At 48.7% G+C, this 15,492-nt stretch overlaps 1 protein-coding gene across 1 annotated transcript in view; it reads left to right on the top strand.

The window, feature by feature from the left end:
* Window positions 1-15,492, top strand: part of DDB1 (damage specific DNA binding protein 1) — a 1,539,839-nt gene that overhangs the window by 206,264 nt on the left and 1,318,083 nt on the right. The window lies entirely within an intron of this gene.

The raw sequence follows: 15,492 nt of genomic DNA, 5'->3' as shown, positions 1-15,492 counted from the left end.
ATAACCTACGGCTACTGTCTCCCCTTTCGGCAGAGGCCTCACGACAATCCACCGGGAAAGCTCTTTGAAGCGTCCGGATCCGTTCCTTGCGAAGGAAATCCTATCCCTGCTGGACATAGGCGCCATAGAACTGGTGCCTGTAGCTGAGAGGAACAAGGGATGGTATTCCCCTTATTTTTTGATCCCGAAAAAAGACAGGGGATTGAGATCCATCATGGACTTGCGGGGGCTGAACAAGCTCCTCAGGAAGGACAAGTTCAAGATGGTAACTCTTTCTCAAGTCCTCCAGGACCTTCAACTGCACGATTGGTTGGTGTCTCTAGACCTCAAGGATGCACTTTCATGTGCCGATTCATCCAAAACACAGGAAGTACTTGAGGATGGTGACTCGCATTTTCAGTTACGGGTCCTGCCGTTTGGATTGACCTCCGCCCTGAGAGTCTTCACCAAGCTGATGGTGGTGGTAGCGTATCTGAGGAAAGGGGGAGATTCAAGTCTACCCCTACCTGGACAATTGGTTTATCAGGGCGCATTCTCCCGAGCAAGCCTTGGATCATCTGTCCGTCACCTGAAACTCCCTTCACAAGCTGGGCTTCTCCCTCAATTTAAAGAAGTCCCATTTGACACCTACCCAGCAGCTCTAGTACATCGGAGCAGTACTCGACACGTCCCTGGGGCAGTGTTCACCTCCCCAGGCTAGGGCTCCTCACATTCTGCAGATGGTGGACAAGTGCCCAGAGTTTCCCGGCGTTCGAGTTCTTGAGGTTGCTCGGCCTCATGGCAACCTGCAATTTCCTGGTGCCAGAGGCCAGGCTGCAGATGAGATCTCTGCAGTGGGCTCTCAGGATGCAGTGGTCGCAGTTCTCCAGCAGGATGTCTGATCACGTTCAGATTCCGCCCTCGGTCGCACAGGATCTTCTGTGCTGGGCTGTCGTAGGAAATCTGATGAAGGGTGCTCCGTTTTGACAACCGTGGCCAGAGGTGACGATCGTGACGGACACATTCCTCACAGGTTTGGGAGCTCATGCCAACGAGCTGACGGCCAGCGGCCGTTGGTCTCAGTCGGAGTCCAGACTCCACATCAATCTGTTAGAGCTGCGGGCTGTCAGGCTAGCCCTGAAGGCTTTTCTGCCGTCTGTGTGGGGGAAGAATGTCCTGATTATGACGGACAATACAGTGGCCATGCACTACCTCAACAAAAAGGGGGCGGGGCAGGGTCACTCCCGTTGTGCAGGGAGGCGATGCAGCTTTGATTCTGGGCCATCCAGCCGGAAATTTCGATCTGAGCAGTTCATCTGGCCGAGGACAAACGCGGCAGCAGACGCTCTGAGCAGGCAGAGCACGGTCTCTCACAAGTGGGAGCTGGTTCAGGAAGTTCTTTTGGAGATCTTCGCCCTTTGGAAAACCACACAAGTGGATCTCTTTGCCACCAGTGTCAACCGGAAGTGTGAAAATCTGCTCGCAGGAATTTCCTCGAAGAGGAGCCTTAGGGGACGCGTTCGTAGTGGAGTGGTCCTTCCCACTGCTGTACGCGTTTCCTCCAGTCCCCGTCATTCCGCAAGTGTTGCGGAGGTTATGGAGGTTTTTTCCCGGATGATCCTCATTGCTCCGGCATGGGCCAGGAGAGCGTGGTACCCAGACCTTCTAGACATGTCCATCTACCCTCCATGCTGTCTTCCCTACCGAGACGATCTGCTCTGACAGGAGGGGGGTCGAGTTCTCCATCCAGAGGTCAAGTCTCAGCCTTCATGCTTGGTATCTGAAAGGCTGCGGTATAAGGTTTGGGACCTCCCCGAAGACGTGATGGAGGTGTTGCTTTAGGCCAGGAGGCCTGCAACGAAATCCCTGTACTGTTGCCGTAAGTTCTGCGACTGGTGCAGGGTACAGAATGTTATATATGATATGGCATTTGTAACGCGCCTATACACAAGTGTTTCAAGGCGCGACGAGGCAGGGAGGGGGGAACAAGGGGAAGACGGACAACAATCCTACTAGGCCATGTGTCATTCAGATCGCGCAAGGGGAGGGGGGGAAGGGAAAAAGTGGGAGGGGGAGGGGGGGAAGGGAGTGCTGAACAGGGTAAGTAGAATAAAAATAAATAGGGCCAGCTGGTGGCAAGTGCAAGGTAAGTGCAGACAAGTGCTGGGAGGGGGGAGCTGTAGGGATGCAGAGACAGTCCCGCAGTGCACGGATTGCCAGGGAGCCAGTGCAAGTCGAGAGTGGCTGGGCCAAGGACCGAGGTCGGTGTGAGTGGCCCAGGTGCAAGTTCAGTGCAGTTTCAATGAATTTAGCAGGGGAGAGGGAGAGAAAGCAGAAGCAAAGAGGAAGGTTTTGAGGTGCTTCCGGAACCAAAGATGGTTCTCCTCAAGTTTCAGGGAGGCAGGAAGGCTGTTCCAGAGGGAGGCCCCTGCCGCAGAGCGAGATCTACCCCCAGCTCGTTGCTTCGAGAAACGGCTGACCCTGAGGGAGTTGAAGACAGATGATGTGGATCCTTTCCAATGTTCCATTCCTTTGGTTTGTCTTTTTTGCTTTCTTTAGCCCACAAGGGCCTGCAAGTAGGTACCATTAAGGGGTACCTGGCGGTGCTGTCCATATTTCAGCGCTCGTCTGAGGAATGTTAATATTTCAAGATCCCTTTGATTTCTCAGTTTCTAACAGGGCTAACTAATGTGTTTCCATCGTCGCCTTTCCAGGTGCTGGGATGGGATTTGAATTTGGTTTTAAAGTTCCTAATGGGAGCTCCGTTTAAGCCTTTAGATTCTGGCCCCCCTGAGACTGTTGTCCTTTAAGACTGTGTTTTTAGTTGCGGTTACTTCCGCACGCACAGTGAGTGAGCTGCAGGCATTTTCCGCCAAGCCACCTTTCACGGTGTTCCATAAGGACAGGGTTGTCCTTAGGGTTCGTCCTCCTTTTCTTCCGAAGGTTGTGTCGGAATTTCATTTAAGCCAGAAGGTGATTCTTCCGGCATTTTATCCTCATCCGCTTCCTGGTAAGGAAGAGAGGCTCCATAGGTTGGATCCTAGGAGAGCTTTGAGTTTCTATCTCTCGCGGATGTCCCAGGTCAGAATGGACGATCAGCTCTTTGTTGGATAGGCTAGAAGGTGTTTAGGTTAGGCTGTTTTCAAGTAGACCTTGTCCAGATGGATCATTTTGACGATCTCTGAATGTTACCGTTTGGCGGGTAAGGACCCTCCAGTAGGCTTACAGGCTCACTCTACTAGGGGTGTGGCTGCTTCCACGGCCCTACAGGGGGCATTCCGATTCGCAGTATTTGCGAAGCAGCCACATGGGCTTCTGTCCATACCTTTTGTGAGACACTATTCCCTGGACTCCATCCATGGGCAGGATTTGGCCTTTGGTAAGGCAGTCCTATATTCAGCAATTTGATTGGGCATTCTAAAATTCTAAATTTGTAAATTCTTTTCCCACCTCCATATGTTGGTAGTGCTTTGGGAGTCTGTCATAGATGTGGAATACGTCAGAGGACCCAATCCCCTCGAAGAACAAGTTACTTATCTTACCTGGTAACGTTCTTTCGATGGGGTGTTACTCCGTATTCCACATCGAACCCTCCCAGCCTGCCCCTCTACAGAATTTCTTATGCGATTGCAGCTTATGTTTCCGCAAGGTTTTCTGCAGTCATACTGGCAGGAGATTGGTGCCACACGTTCTGGGGAAAAAACTACAACTGAGGCTACGGGCGCCGTGCGTCCTATATATAACATCCCGTGACGTCGACCCTCGACTGAGGCCCTCGAGGGACAGCGTATGGACGTCATTGACGCAGGACGCCTACGCTGAAAAATGTTCCGAAGCAGCACAGCTTTGGTCATTGCGGGCATAGATGTGGAATACGTCGGAGGAACATACCATCGAAAGAACGTTACCAGGTAAGATAAGTAACTTTTTTCTTTGGAAAATTGCTGAACTTCGTACGTAAGGAAAAGAGATCAGTGATTGGGCCAGACAGACGCCAAAGACCTAGGTCGTTTCTCCGGTCTTTTTTTTTCTTTTCTCTAAGTGGTAGAGCCAGTTTTTCACTCTGGACTATTTATTTTCAGACATTGATGAGCACCCTTATTTTTATTAGGTAGGGAACTCCCCTCCTAGCTGCAGGGCTAGATGCACATTTTCCTTTTATTTGAAATAAGCCCTGAACATGGCACTTAGTTCTTTTTCTGGTTCACTCCATATGGTGTTGGAAGTGGAATGTGGACCAGCTGATAAAAGCTGCGGACCTCTTTTATTTACAAAGCTAAACCAGAAGGACAAAGGCCCTACTCTAGCATCTCTTCAATCCATTGGTTTTGGTGTATATAGTGTAAAGACGTTTTCTATCCCGCCCCATGAAAGACGTTTAATACCAATAGGTCTTTCCCCTCCACCGGGAACCTACATCAGTCTAGCAACCAAGTCTGGACTCTCCTGACTACATGTATTAGAGTTTACAGCGGGCATGGTAGATCCAGACTATAGGCGAGAGGTGAAGGTTACTAATCATGGGGCTACAACCTGGATAAGATGGGGGGGGGAGGCCGTAGAACAAGGGATACTTGGAAAAAGCTCACCTCAGTACCCCGAGAGGCGGTCATCTTAGTAGAAACCAAGAGGATCAATGGGTTTTGGAGAAGCTGTTAGAGAAGCTGTTAGAGAGGAGGCAGGTGTAAGGGAGACCGAGGACATTGCCCCATTACCCAGTGTTGCCTTCACCCAAAGGAATGATTGAGCCCCAAGCAAATCCTTTGGCAGGGTAACCTCAGAAGTGGCAGGGCGTAGCCATGTTGGTTCCTTCTTTTTCATAAGGAAAGGACTACTACATAGAGGGCATGTGGGAACAGCTGGGGCCAATTGGCCTGGTGATTCCCGGTATGCATCGCTGAATAGTATTTGAACTTCCCATTTAACTGCCCACCTCTGGGAATAAGGGAAGACCTAGGTTAATACCCCATTTTTAATCACCCAGAGTGTTCGCATATCTAAAAAGCTGTCACTAGCTGTGAGATTTGCCAAAATACTGCAGCCACTCCAGTTCCCCAAGCGCTGCTACCACCCCTTCCCATCATCAAAGTCCCTTTCGAATGGATTGTGTCCTCCCACTTATTCCTCATCTTGTGGTAATTTGTTTCGCCAGCTTCGCTGCATCGTAATTTTTTTTCCGGCAGAGGGCGCTGTGCTCGAGGTCATGGCGTCGAATGTCCCTCAACAGGCTCTGTACCGTGTCGACGTCACTGATGGTAAAAATGGCTAGAGCCGCGCCCGTTGGCTTCAGTTCCGTTGTTCCGATTGCTTCGCTCTCGTGAACGGTGCACTTCGAGATTTTCTGTCAAGAAAATGTCTTCATCGACCGCTTCGACTCCCAAAACTGGGTTTAAGAAGTGTAATGACTGTGGATCGAAGATGTCCATCACCGATCCTCACCATATCTGTTTGTGGTGTTTGGGCTCAGACCATCGAACCGGCGACTGTGGCTCCTGTCAGTCTGACGGAGAAGGCCCTCAGTGAGAGGAAAGTTAAGTTAGCGGTGGGGCGGGAGGCGTCGAAGGGCTCTTCGAAAGCCTTATCTAAAAAAATAAAAAATCATCTGACTCTAAGGAATCGGAACGCCATAAAAAGCACTCTAAGAGATCCCGATCTCGTAGCGGGTCGAGACGATCTTCGTCTTCCTCTAAAAAGCTCAAAAGGAGACCTAGATCTCCGTCGTCATCGTCCGATTCGTCGACAGAATTGGTTCGATGTCCGACTAGATCAGATTCCACTTCAAAGTGGGAGAGCTTTAGAAAAAGAATGTTGCAGGTCTTTGAGAACGCGGCCTTGACCCCCTCGAAGAAGCCTCAGAAAAGCTAGACCCCGGTTTCTCCTTTGGACGACGCAGGGAAGTCTGGAACTACAACGGTTAAGCATGGCATGCACCCATAGATCTCGAGTCGACAAGTCGTCGAGAGATCCTCGAGGATAGAGTGCCTCTCCGATCCCTCATAAACAAAAATTGTCGAAGTCGTGTGCAACTTCCACGCCATTGGCGCCGACTGCTCTGATAACGAACCCTAGTTTATCCTCGACGCCTTTTTCGAAGGCTTCGTCGAGTGTGTCAAAGGTTCCTTTGACTCCCTCGAAGACTCCCTTGAAGAAAACGCTGATTCATTCGACAAATTATGAGGAAGAAGAGAGAAGGTTTACACCTTTACCAAGATCGGACTTCTTTAGGTCCATGTCTTCAATTTTTGAGGAATTTGGTTCAGATGATGATGAGGAGGTCACTCCCCTTGGAGTAAAATATGGGACTAGACAAGTTCCAGAGGAACTGATAAATCCTGAGACAAAAATTAGAGATCTATCTGAAACTCTGCATTCTGCTAGTGGTGTGGACACATCACCCGAAGTGGAGTTTGGTGCATCTGATCCTGCAGAACATGCAGACTCGGGTATAGGAATTTGATGAGTAGGGTGATTGAGTATATGGGTTGGGGAAGAGCCTCTCCTATGTTTGAACAAGACGATATGACGGATATTATAGTCCGAGGACCCCGGAAAGATCCAGTTTTCCCCTTTCATAGGGCATTGCAAATAACAGTTGAGAAAAATTGAGAAAAACCTGATAGCATTGCTGCAGTAGACCGCAATCTCCCAAAAAAGTACAGAACTTCCACTTCTGACACAGAATACCTGAATAGACACCCTACTCCAGAAAGCTTGGTTATTCAGGCAGCTACTACATACAAGGCAGAATACCCAACATACCTCAGGACAGGGAGGATAAAAAGGTTGATGCCTGGGCTCGTAAAGTTTTTACGTCGGGTAGCATGGCCTTGAAATCTACCAATGTCACCTATACCCTGGCCAGGTTCACACATACCCTGTGGGAATGCATTTCGGTGGCGGCTGAGCTTATTCCGCAAGGCGAGGAAAGGGAAGGCTTCCTGAATATAGTCAATGGCGGTAAAGAGGCAATGGGGGAATGCCTCCAGTCTGTACTGGATACTGCTGATAGTATTAGCAGGTCCATGGCATCAAGCACAGTTCTTCGCAGATTTGCGTGGTTGAGAAAGTCAGGGTTTGCACCAGATGTACAGACCAGGCTTCTCAACATGCCCTTTGATAGCTGGAGGGTGTTTGGTAGTAAGGCTGATGAGAGCCTGGAAAAACTACAGACCTCGAAAGCGGCAGCAAAGTCCCTTCGTGCCTCCATGGGACAGCCTCATAAACCCTATTTGGGCTCATCTTCCTGGAGGGGTCATCCTTTTCGATACTACTCCTCTGTTGGTAGAGGAAGAGGACAGGCTTTTTAAAGGGGCAGAAGAAATGTCACTCGTGGTGGACGAGCAAAGACTATAAAGCCATCTTCAGGAACAGCATCTATGCCCTCAGCCGCTCCTGCAGCCGCCTCCAGATCTGAGGTCTTACCATACAAAACACCTGTTGGAGGCAGAATCTCTCAGCATCTGGAAGAATGGCGAGGCATTACTTCAGATGCATGGGCACTGGAGACAGTAGCTCAAGGTTACTGCCTACCCTTCATTAAAAGACCTCAAGATCATCCACCAAGAGCCAGCTCTACCAAAATTCCAGAACCGCTCCTTAGGCAGGACATTATAACCCTGCTAGAGAAAGGTGCAGTAGAACATGTACCTGTAGCGGAGAGGCACAAAGGCTGGTACCCCTGCCACCCCACCCCCATTTTCTCATCCGTAAAAAGGACGCAGGATTGAGACCCATCTTGGATTTGAGAAAATTAAACAAATTCCTCAGGAAGGACAAGTTCAAGAGGGTAACCCTTTCTCAGATCCTTCAGGCTCCCCAACTCCAAGACTGGTTGGTATCATTGGACCTTCGGGATGCTTATTTTCATGTGCCAAACCATCCCAAGCACAGAAAATAACTGAGTGCGAACCGCCAACTGCAAACCTATCAGTTTCGAGTTCTGCCATTCGGGCTGACCTCCGCCCGAGGGTTTTCACCAAACTGATGGCGGTAGTGGCAGCGAGTCTCAGGAGAGGGGGGAATTCACGTATACCCCTACCTGGACGTCTGGCTAATCGGAGCACGTTCTCCAGAACAAGCTCAGGAACACCGGTCAATCACCTGCCACTTCCTCCACAACCTGGGGTTCTCCCACAATTTCAAGAAGTCCCACATGGTACCATCCCAACAACTCCAATTTATCGGAGCAGTCTTGGACACTTCCTCGGGGAAAGACTTGCCGCCCGAGGTGAGAGCTCTCCACATCCAGCAGATGGTAACAAAATTCCAAAAAGCCCAGCATCTACCGGCCTTCGATTTCCTGAGGTTGCTCGGCCTCATGGCATCCTGCTTTTTTCTGGTGCCATAGGCCAGATTGAGAATTACATCCCTCCAATGGGCCATCAGAACTCAGTGGTCCCAATTCTCGGGGAATATGTCAGATCTTCTGCAAGTCCCAAGCGCAGTTGCTTAGGATCTATCATGGTGGTCTTGCAACGACAACATCCTCAAGGGAGAGTCTTTTTGGCAACCATGGCTGGAGATAACAGTAGTGACGGACGCCTCACTCACAGGGTGGGGAGCACACCCCAACGATCTGACAATCCGCGTACGTTGGTCTCCATCAGAGTCCAGACTACACATCAACCTGTTGGAACTGAGGGCAATCGGACTAGCTCTGAAGGCCTTCCTGCCCTCCGTACAGAGAAAGAATGTCCTGATAATGACGGACAACACAGTGGCCATGTACTACCTCAAGAAAAGGGGAGGCGTAGGATCACTACCTCTGTGCAGAGAGGCAATGCAGCTCTGGTTCTGGGCAATACGGGAAGGAATCTCTATCAGAAGTTCACCTAACCGGAGAGCAGAACACGGCAGCAGACGCTCTGAGCAGGCAGAGCACAGTCTCCCACAAGTGGGAGTTAGCTCAGAGTCCTTCTGGAGATCTTCTCCCTTTGGGGAACCCCTCAAGTGGATCTGTTCGCAACCTCGGTAAACCGAAAGTGTGATCAGTATTGCTCAAGGGAATTGCCTCCGAGAGGAGCTCTAGGAGACGCGTTCGTAGTGGATTGGGATTTTCCCCTGCTGTACGACTTTCCTCCAGTCCCCGTGATTCCTCAAGTAATCGGGAGGTTGAGCAAGTTCAGGAAAACCATGATCCTAATTGCCCCGGAATGGGCCAGGAGGACGTGGTACCCGGACCTTCTGGACATGTCCATCTGCCCTCCAATACGTCTTCCACAAAGAGAATCTTCTCTCGCAAGAGGAAGGTCTGGTTCTCCATCCAGAGGTCAACACGCTCAACCTTCATGCATGGTTTCTGAGAGGTTGAGATACCAGGATTGGGACCTTCCAGATGACGTAATGGAGATTTTGCTTTCCGCCAGGAGGCCAGCAACAAAATCTTTGTACCGGTGTCGTTGGAATAAATACAGTAACTGGTGCAAGGATAGAGATGTGGACCCTTTTCAATGTGGCACACCAATGGTGCTTTCTTTCGTGTTACATCTAGCCAATCTGGGGCTCCAGATCGGAACAATCAAAGGATACCTTGCTGCGCTGTCCATTTGTAAGTGCTCCTCGGAAGAGTTATCTTACTTTAAAATACCATTAATAATACAGTTCTTAAAAGGACTTATGTATATCCACCAATACCATTTCATGTTCCAACCTGGGATTTGAATTTAGTTCTCAAATTCCTAACATGTATACCATTTGAGCCTTTGCACTTATGTCCATTGAGGCTTTTAACGCTAGAAACTGTCCTTGTGGCATTATCAGCCCGCAGGGTTGGTGAACTACAGGCTCTCATGTAAACCTCCCTACACCACTTTTTATAATGACAAAGTGATTCTAAAAGTAAAACTATCTTTCTTACCGAAAGTAGTTTCCAACTTCCATTTGTCGCAGAAAATTGATTTACCAACATTCTATCCTCCTCCTCATTTGGGAAAAGAGAGGTTACAAAGGCTGGACCCCAAGAGGGATCTCAGTTTTTACATTGCAAGAATGTCAAAATTACGTCAAGACGACCAACTTTTTGTGGGATACACAGGTCGTAAATTGGGGTTAGCAGTGACGAAACAAACATATCCCGCTGGATAATTTTAGCTATATTGGAATGCTACAGATTAGCAGGAAAAGACCCACCGGATGGGTCACATGCTCACTCCACAAGGGGAATTGTTACTTCTGAGGCTTTGAAGAGGGGAGTCCCTGCAAAAGATATTTGCTCAGCTGCAACATGGGCATCAATGCGTACCTTCATCAAGCATTACTGCTTGGATGCCTCATCCTCAAATGAGGGACTTTTTGCCAGAGCAGTACTTCACTCTGTACATGAAAACAAAAACTAGCACTCCCACCTCCAAATTGGTCACTGCTATGGGAATCTATCACAAGATGAGGAATACGTGAGAGGACACAATCCATTCGAAGAACAAGTTAGTTACCAACTGTAACGTTCTTTCGACTGGATGATGTTCCCACGTATTCCTCATCAACCCTCCCAGCCTACCCTGCAGCATAGTTTATATTTTCTTACAATTTCCTCTCACGATGGGCCCATCAGTCGCAGCATACGCCTAGTTGTTCCACGAGTATTTCCTTGAAAAAACAGAACTGAAGCCAACGGGCGCGGCTCGAGCCACTTGTACCATTGGTGACGTCGACACGGTACGGAGCCCATCGAGGGACATTCGAGGCCACGACCTCGAGCACAGCGCCCTCTGCCGAAATTATTTTTCTGATGCAGCGAAGCTGGCGAAACAAATTATCACAAGATGAGGAATACGTGGGAGGAACATCCAGTCGAAAGAAAGTTACAGTTGGTAAGTAACTTGTTTTTCTCCCCTATAGCGATGGACATAGTGGGCCTAAAATAAAAAAGTCAAAGCTGGGGAAGAATTTCATATTCGTGAATGTTGATTATGCTACTCTGTATCCCGAAGCATTTACTCAAGGAACAACACGAGTCAACAGATACTACTTCCCTTCTTGTCACAAGTCGGATTCCCAAAGGAAATCCTTTTAGATTTATGTAGGACGTAATCAAGACCCTACGTGTCTGTGTGTCACGCCCAGACAGATGGCCTTGTGGAAAGGTTTAACCAAACCTTAAAAAGAATTCTCCACACACATAGAGGCAGATGGTAGAAACTGCGATGTTATGATCCCCTGGCCTCTCTTTGCAGTTAGAAAAACACCTTGGGTGTCTCTAAGGTATTCCCCTTTTGCATTATTATATGGGCAAGAACCTTGAGACGTCCCTCTATCACGTGCGCTCCCTCGCAATCCTAGACTGCGTGCGCTCCCTCGCAATCCTAGACTGCGTGCGCTCCCTCGCAATCCTAGACTGCGTGCGCTCCCTTGTCCTAGGCCACGTGTGTACCCTTGCAATCCTAGATCACATGCACTCCCTCACGTCCTTTGTCTCGCAATCCTTCATTGCTTATGCTCCTTTTGTGTTTTAGGCTGCGCGTGTACCATCGCGACCCTAGCTCGCGTGCGCTCCCCAGTGTCTTTGGCCGTATGCCCTTTTACAACTTCGCGGGCCATCGTCTTCCCCTTCCCGACCTATTGTTTACTTCTCTGTTTTGGTTCTCCATGTCTGTTTCATTCTTTTTCCTCTAGGTTCCTTTGGTAGTCTGTTCTACATTCCACTGTTGCCTGCCTGCATCCCTGCTGTCACTCTTTCTTCTAGGTTGTTTGCCTGGGTATTGCATTCTTTATTCCTCTAGGTTCCCTGGGCATTCGTTCTGCCAGGTGTTTTACCATCCTTGGTTGTATGCTTGCACAGCCTGCATCCCTGCGATTCATTCCTTCCTCTAGATTCCATGGTTGGTGGTTCTGTTTTTTGGTGTTTTGTTCTTCTTGGTTGTTTGCCTTTTGTGTATTGCCTGCATGGCTGCTGTGTCCATTCTTTACTTCTAGGTTTTCATCGGCCAACCCCCTCCTTTTTGATGGATGCTTCCCGCGCCTTATCAACTTCCTTTCTTCTCCTGCTGTCCCTTCTTTTCCCCTCTCTGGCTCCTCTGCCACCTCTACGGCTGCCTCTGCTGCTTCTCCGGCCACCCTGTTGCCTCCATCTCTCTGGCACCCACCTCTTCTTCCTTGGCTACCTTGCCCTCTCCTCCTGCTTCCTCTGAAAATCCATGGGCGCCTTCAAGTCCTTCCAAGGGGGCAACCTGCGCCACATTGCCACTTTGAACTCTCGCTCCGCTGTCAAACACTTGTCTGACATCTGCCGTCTACTTGAACTCAATCGGGATGTTCTCTTTCTGACCGAGACGTGGTTCACAGCCAGCTCTGTCACAAGCTTTGACACACTCCTTCCTGATGGCTACGAGATCATCTCCGTGCCCTGAACCAACAGTCCCAGTGGGTGTGTAGCCTCAATCTCCCCGGCATGGATCCCGGCTTCTATCATTCCTATGCAGGACTACTCCTCCTTTGAATGCCTGGTCTGCAGGCACTCTCGCTCTGTCTCCTGGCCTTTCTCTCACTGTGGCCACGATCTACCGGCCCCCCGGCCAGGTAATCTCCTTCCTCTCTTTGTGGGTGGATCTTTCTTCTGCCCTCCTCGCCTCTACCTCTCAACTTCTCGTCTAAGACCTGAACATCCACTTGGATGCTTCCTGTGCTGCTGCAGGACTCTCTTGCAACCTTTGCGACTCCCTCTCTCTATTCATCCCTCTGGCCTGACTCACTCTGCATGGCACACACTGGATGTTCTGATATCCTCAGACCTCCCCCTCTCCAACCCTTTCACCACTCCTCTCTCCTCTGGAGTGATCACTTTCTCCTTTCCTCCCATCTCTTTCTACCCCTCAGGCCAAGCCGAAACCAGCACTGCGACCTACCTTCTTGGTCATTCGACCCATGTAGCGTGTGTCAGTGGAGTCTTTCGCTGCTACCTTCTATCCTCCTTCTGCACCTTTAGCTGTCTCGCACCCTGACACAGCCCTTTCCAACCTTCATCTTTCTATCTCTGACACGCTTGATGTACTTGCCCCTGTCACGAGGATCCGCTTGAAGCCCAAATCCAAGTGCATCTTCTGGTACGACTCCAACCTAGTCACCCTTAAATGCAAGTGTCTGGTGGCTGAGCGGAAGTGCCTCGTTAGTGGCTCTGCAAGTGCCTGTTGGAGCCTGGGACAGTCTGTGAGAGGCTGGGACACTGACCTTTTATTTTCATCTTTAAACGCTGGATTAGAGCTATCACGGTGTATTGCACACTATGGGTCACTGAAGCCTGCCAATATTTCTGCTTGGTTTCTGCTTGGACATATCAGAATATAGCATTTACCCTGTTTCCTTTTTTTCCAATTCACCAGTGTTGCCGTGGCTCTGCCCCCTTATTTCAACACAGTCACTACATAAGGCATGGGCACGCTCCCCTGCGCGCACGCACCCGGAAGTGCCTCTGCAAGTGCCTGTTTGGCCCTGGGCGGTTCGACAGCTGGCACATAACTTTTATTTTTGTTTTTTGTTACTTTTATCCGAATTTCCCCAGACAAGGTGGTTTCTTGTTCCTTTGTTGTTTGCCTACCCGTTTGAAACCTTTATTTGGTTTCCTAGATCCAGACTGCTATCTCTGTTGTAAACGTAATGGTAGGTCACAACCCGCTTTTCACTTGTTTATCGAGCTTATGTTGTGACATTTCTCAATTAAGTTAATCTCTTGTATCATCTTACATAATACCCAAGCATTATGTTTGTTCGTGTTAGCATCTTCAACGCCACTCTTGACAACAAGTGAAATCGGTGAGTCTGATACCTCTGCGTATTGTGCACGGCAAAATAACGAGACCACCTCATTATCTATCTTGAGCACGCGTCTTTGAGACTGTTTTTAACGTTGATCTTGCCTCCGGTGCAACAATGCATTTGTTTGGTATTTAGCGTGCCGGTACATGTTTACTTGTAAATGCTTATTTTTTATTTTTGACCATGGGAAGTGGTCTTCACAGTGGTAAACATATCTGTGTGCCAACTGTGACCATTCATCCAGAAGTCGTCAAACCCTGCCATAATGCAGAATGCTCTTAGTTCGGACAAAGTAGTCAATTGAACCACATTACACTCGCAGTAGTGCACCTACATGGGTGATCTTTTGATAGCTATGACGTGCTTGCCTTCTAAGGTGTCTGCTTCTGATGTGGCTGCGCTGACCTTGTATGACATACCGCAACCTCCATCATTGGTGGTTGAACCTATGTTATCTCCTTTTAATCTAAGCCCCACAAGTCGCTCTGATCTTTCTAAGCTGCCATTACACAGTCAATCGCATGATGTCTTGTTTATGCTATCTTCAATCCATCCAATGCATAACGAGCTTGAAATGGTAGCGTTTTCCCTATTGGCGCCGGCGGTTAAAGCTGAATGGGGAAAGCGCATCAGTCTTTCTATTGGTCCAAGTACTTCACCTGTTTGTCTGCCACCGCATATTGATGAAGTATGTCTGTGCAATTCTTCGCGCGGCGCTCCCCAAATGCTGTGGAGCACTCCCCAAATGCTGCGGGAACTTGCACCATAAGCTGCAGACAGATTACCTTCAGGAGATGGGCTAGTTACCCTATCCCAAAAAAGGTGCACTTCTCGCATGAAAATCAGCAGGGGTCAGCTACTTATGCAGATGATCCCCAAGACGAAATGTCGATTGACATGCAACAAATAAGTGCAGAACTAAAAATATGTACTCTGCCCAACACTAGCCAACATCCATCTGAAATAACTGAAATTGACAATTTCTCATTTTCTGTGTTAACAAGAATTCTTAATCTCCTTGACACAACCTTGCTCATGTGGAAAATCGAAAAATTAAGAATCTGTTGCTGACATCTTGGCAAAGTTAAATAATGTTGACAAAATCAAAGATGATGTCCAGCCATCTGCATCTGCTAACACAAGGAAAGAAAAGATGGGTGATAACCAAGCGTGCATCGCAACGCAAACAAGGTCAAATCCACTACCGTGCTTATTCGTGCTTATTCGTGCTTATTCGTGCTTATTCGTGCTTATTCGTGCTTATTCGTGCTTATTCGTGCTTATTCGTGCTTATTCGTGCTTATTCGTGCTTATTCGTGCTTATTCGTGCTTATTCGTGCTTATTCGTGCTTATGCTGAGGTCATTATAGGAGGAGTCCTAGCACACTAGCACACTATCGGCTATTGCAGCCAACTCGGAGAAAATCGCTGATATTCAGGCAGTCGGATTCTCATGCCTTGAATAAAGACCACACTACTATGGCTAACGGGAATGATTCTGATGTTGCCCACCTTTCTGCTTCACCTTAACAGTCCTTCCCCACTTTTAGCGGTTTTAGAGGAGAATATTGATGATGGAAGTATACCAAAAATTTCTATTGACTGCTCGCGTTCCACAGACCAGCACGAAACATCGATACGATTATGCTCATGCAAAGTAAAGCGTGCCGCTGCCAGTGCTCAAACTGATTTTTTTTTTAAAGATCGCAAAAATTGGCTGCCAAAAAAAAACAAATATAAATAGGCCGAAAGTTATGGGACATAACT

This window comes from Ambystoma mexicanum, chromosome 11 (assembly GCF_040938575.1).
Source record: "Ambystoma mexicanum isolate Mex_15411 chromosome 11, UKY_AmexF1_1, whole genome shotgun sequence".
NCBI lineage: Eukaryota > Metazoa > Chordata > Amphibia > Caudata > Ambystomatidae > Ambystoma > Ambystoma mexicanum.
The sequence above is the reverse complement of the archived record's forward strand: the minus strand, read 5'-3'. Positions and strand labels throughout refer to the sequence as shown.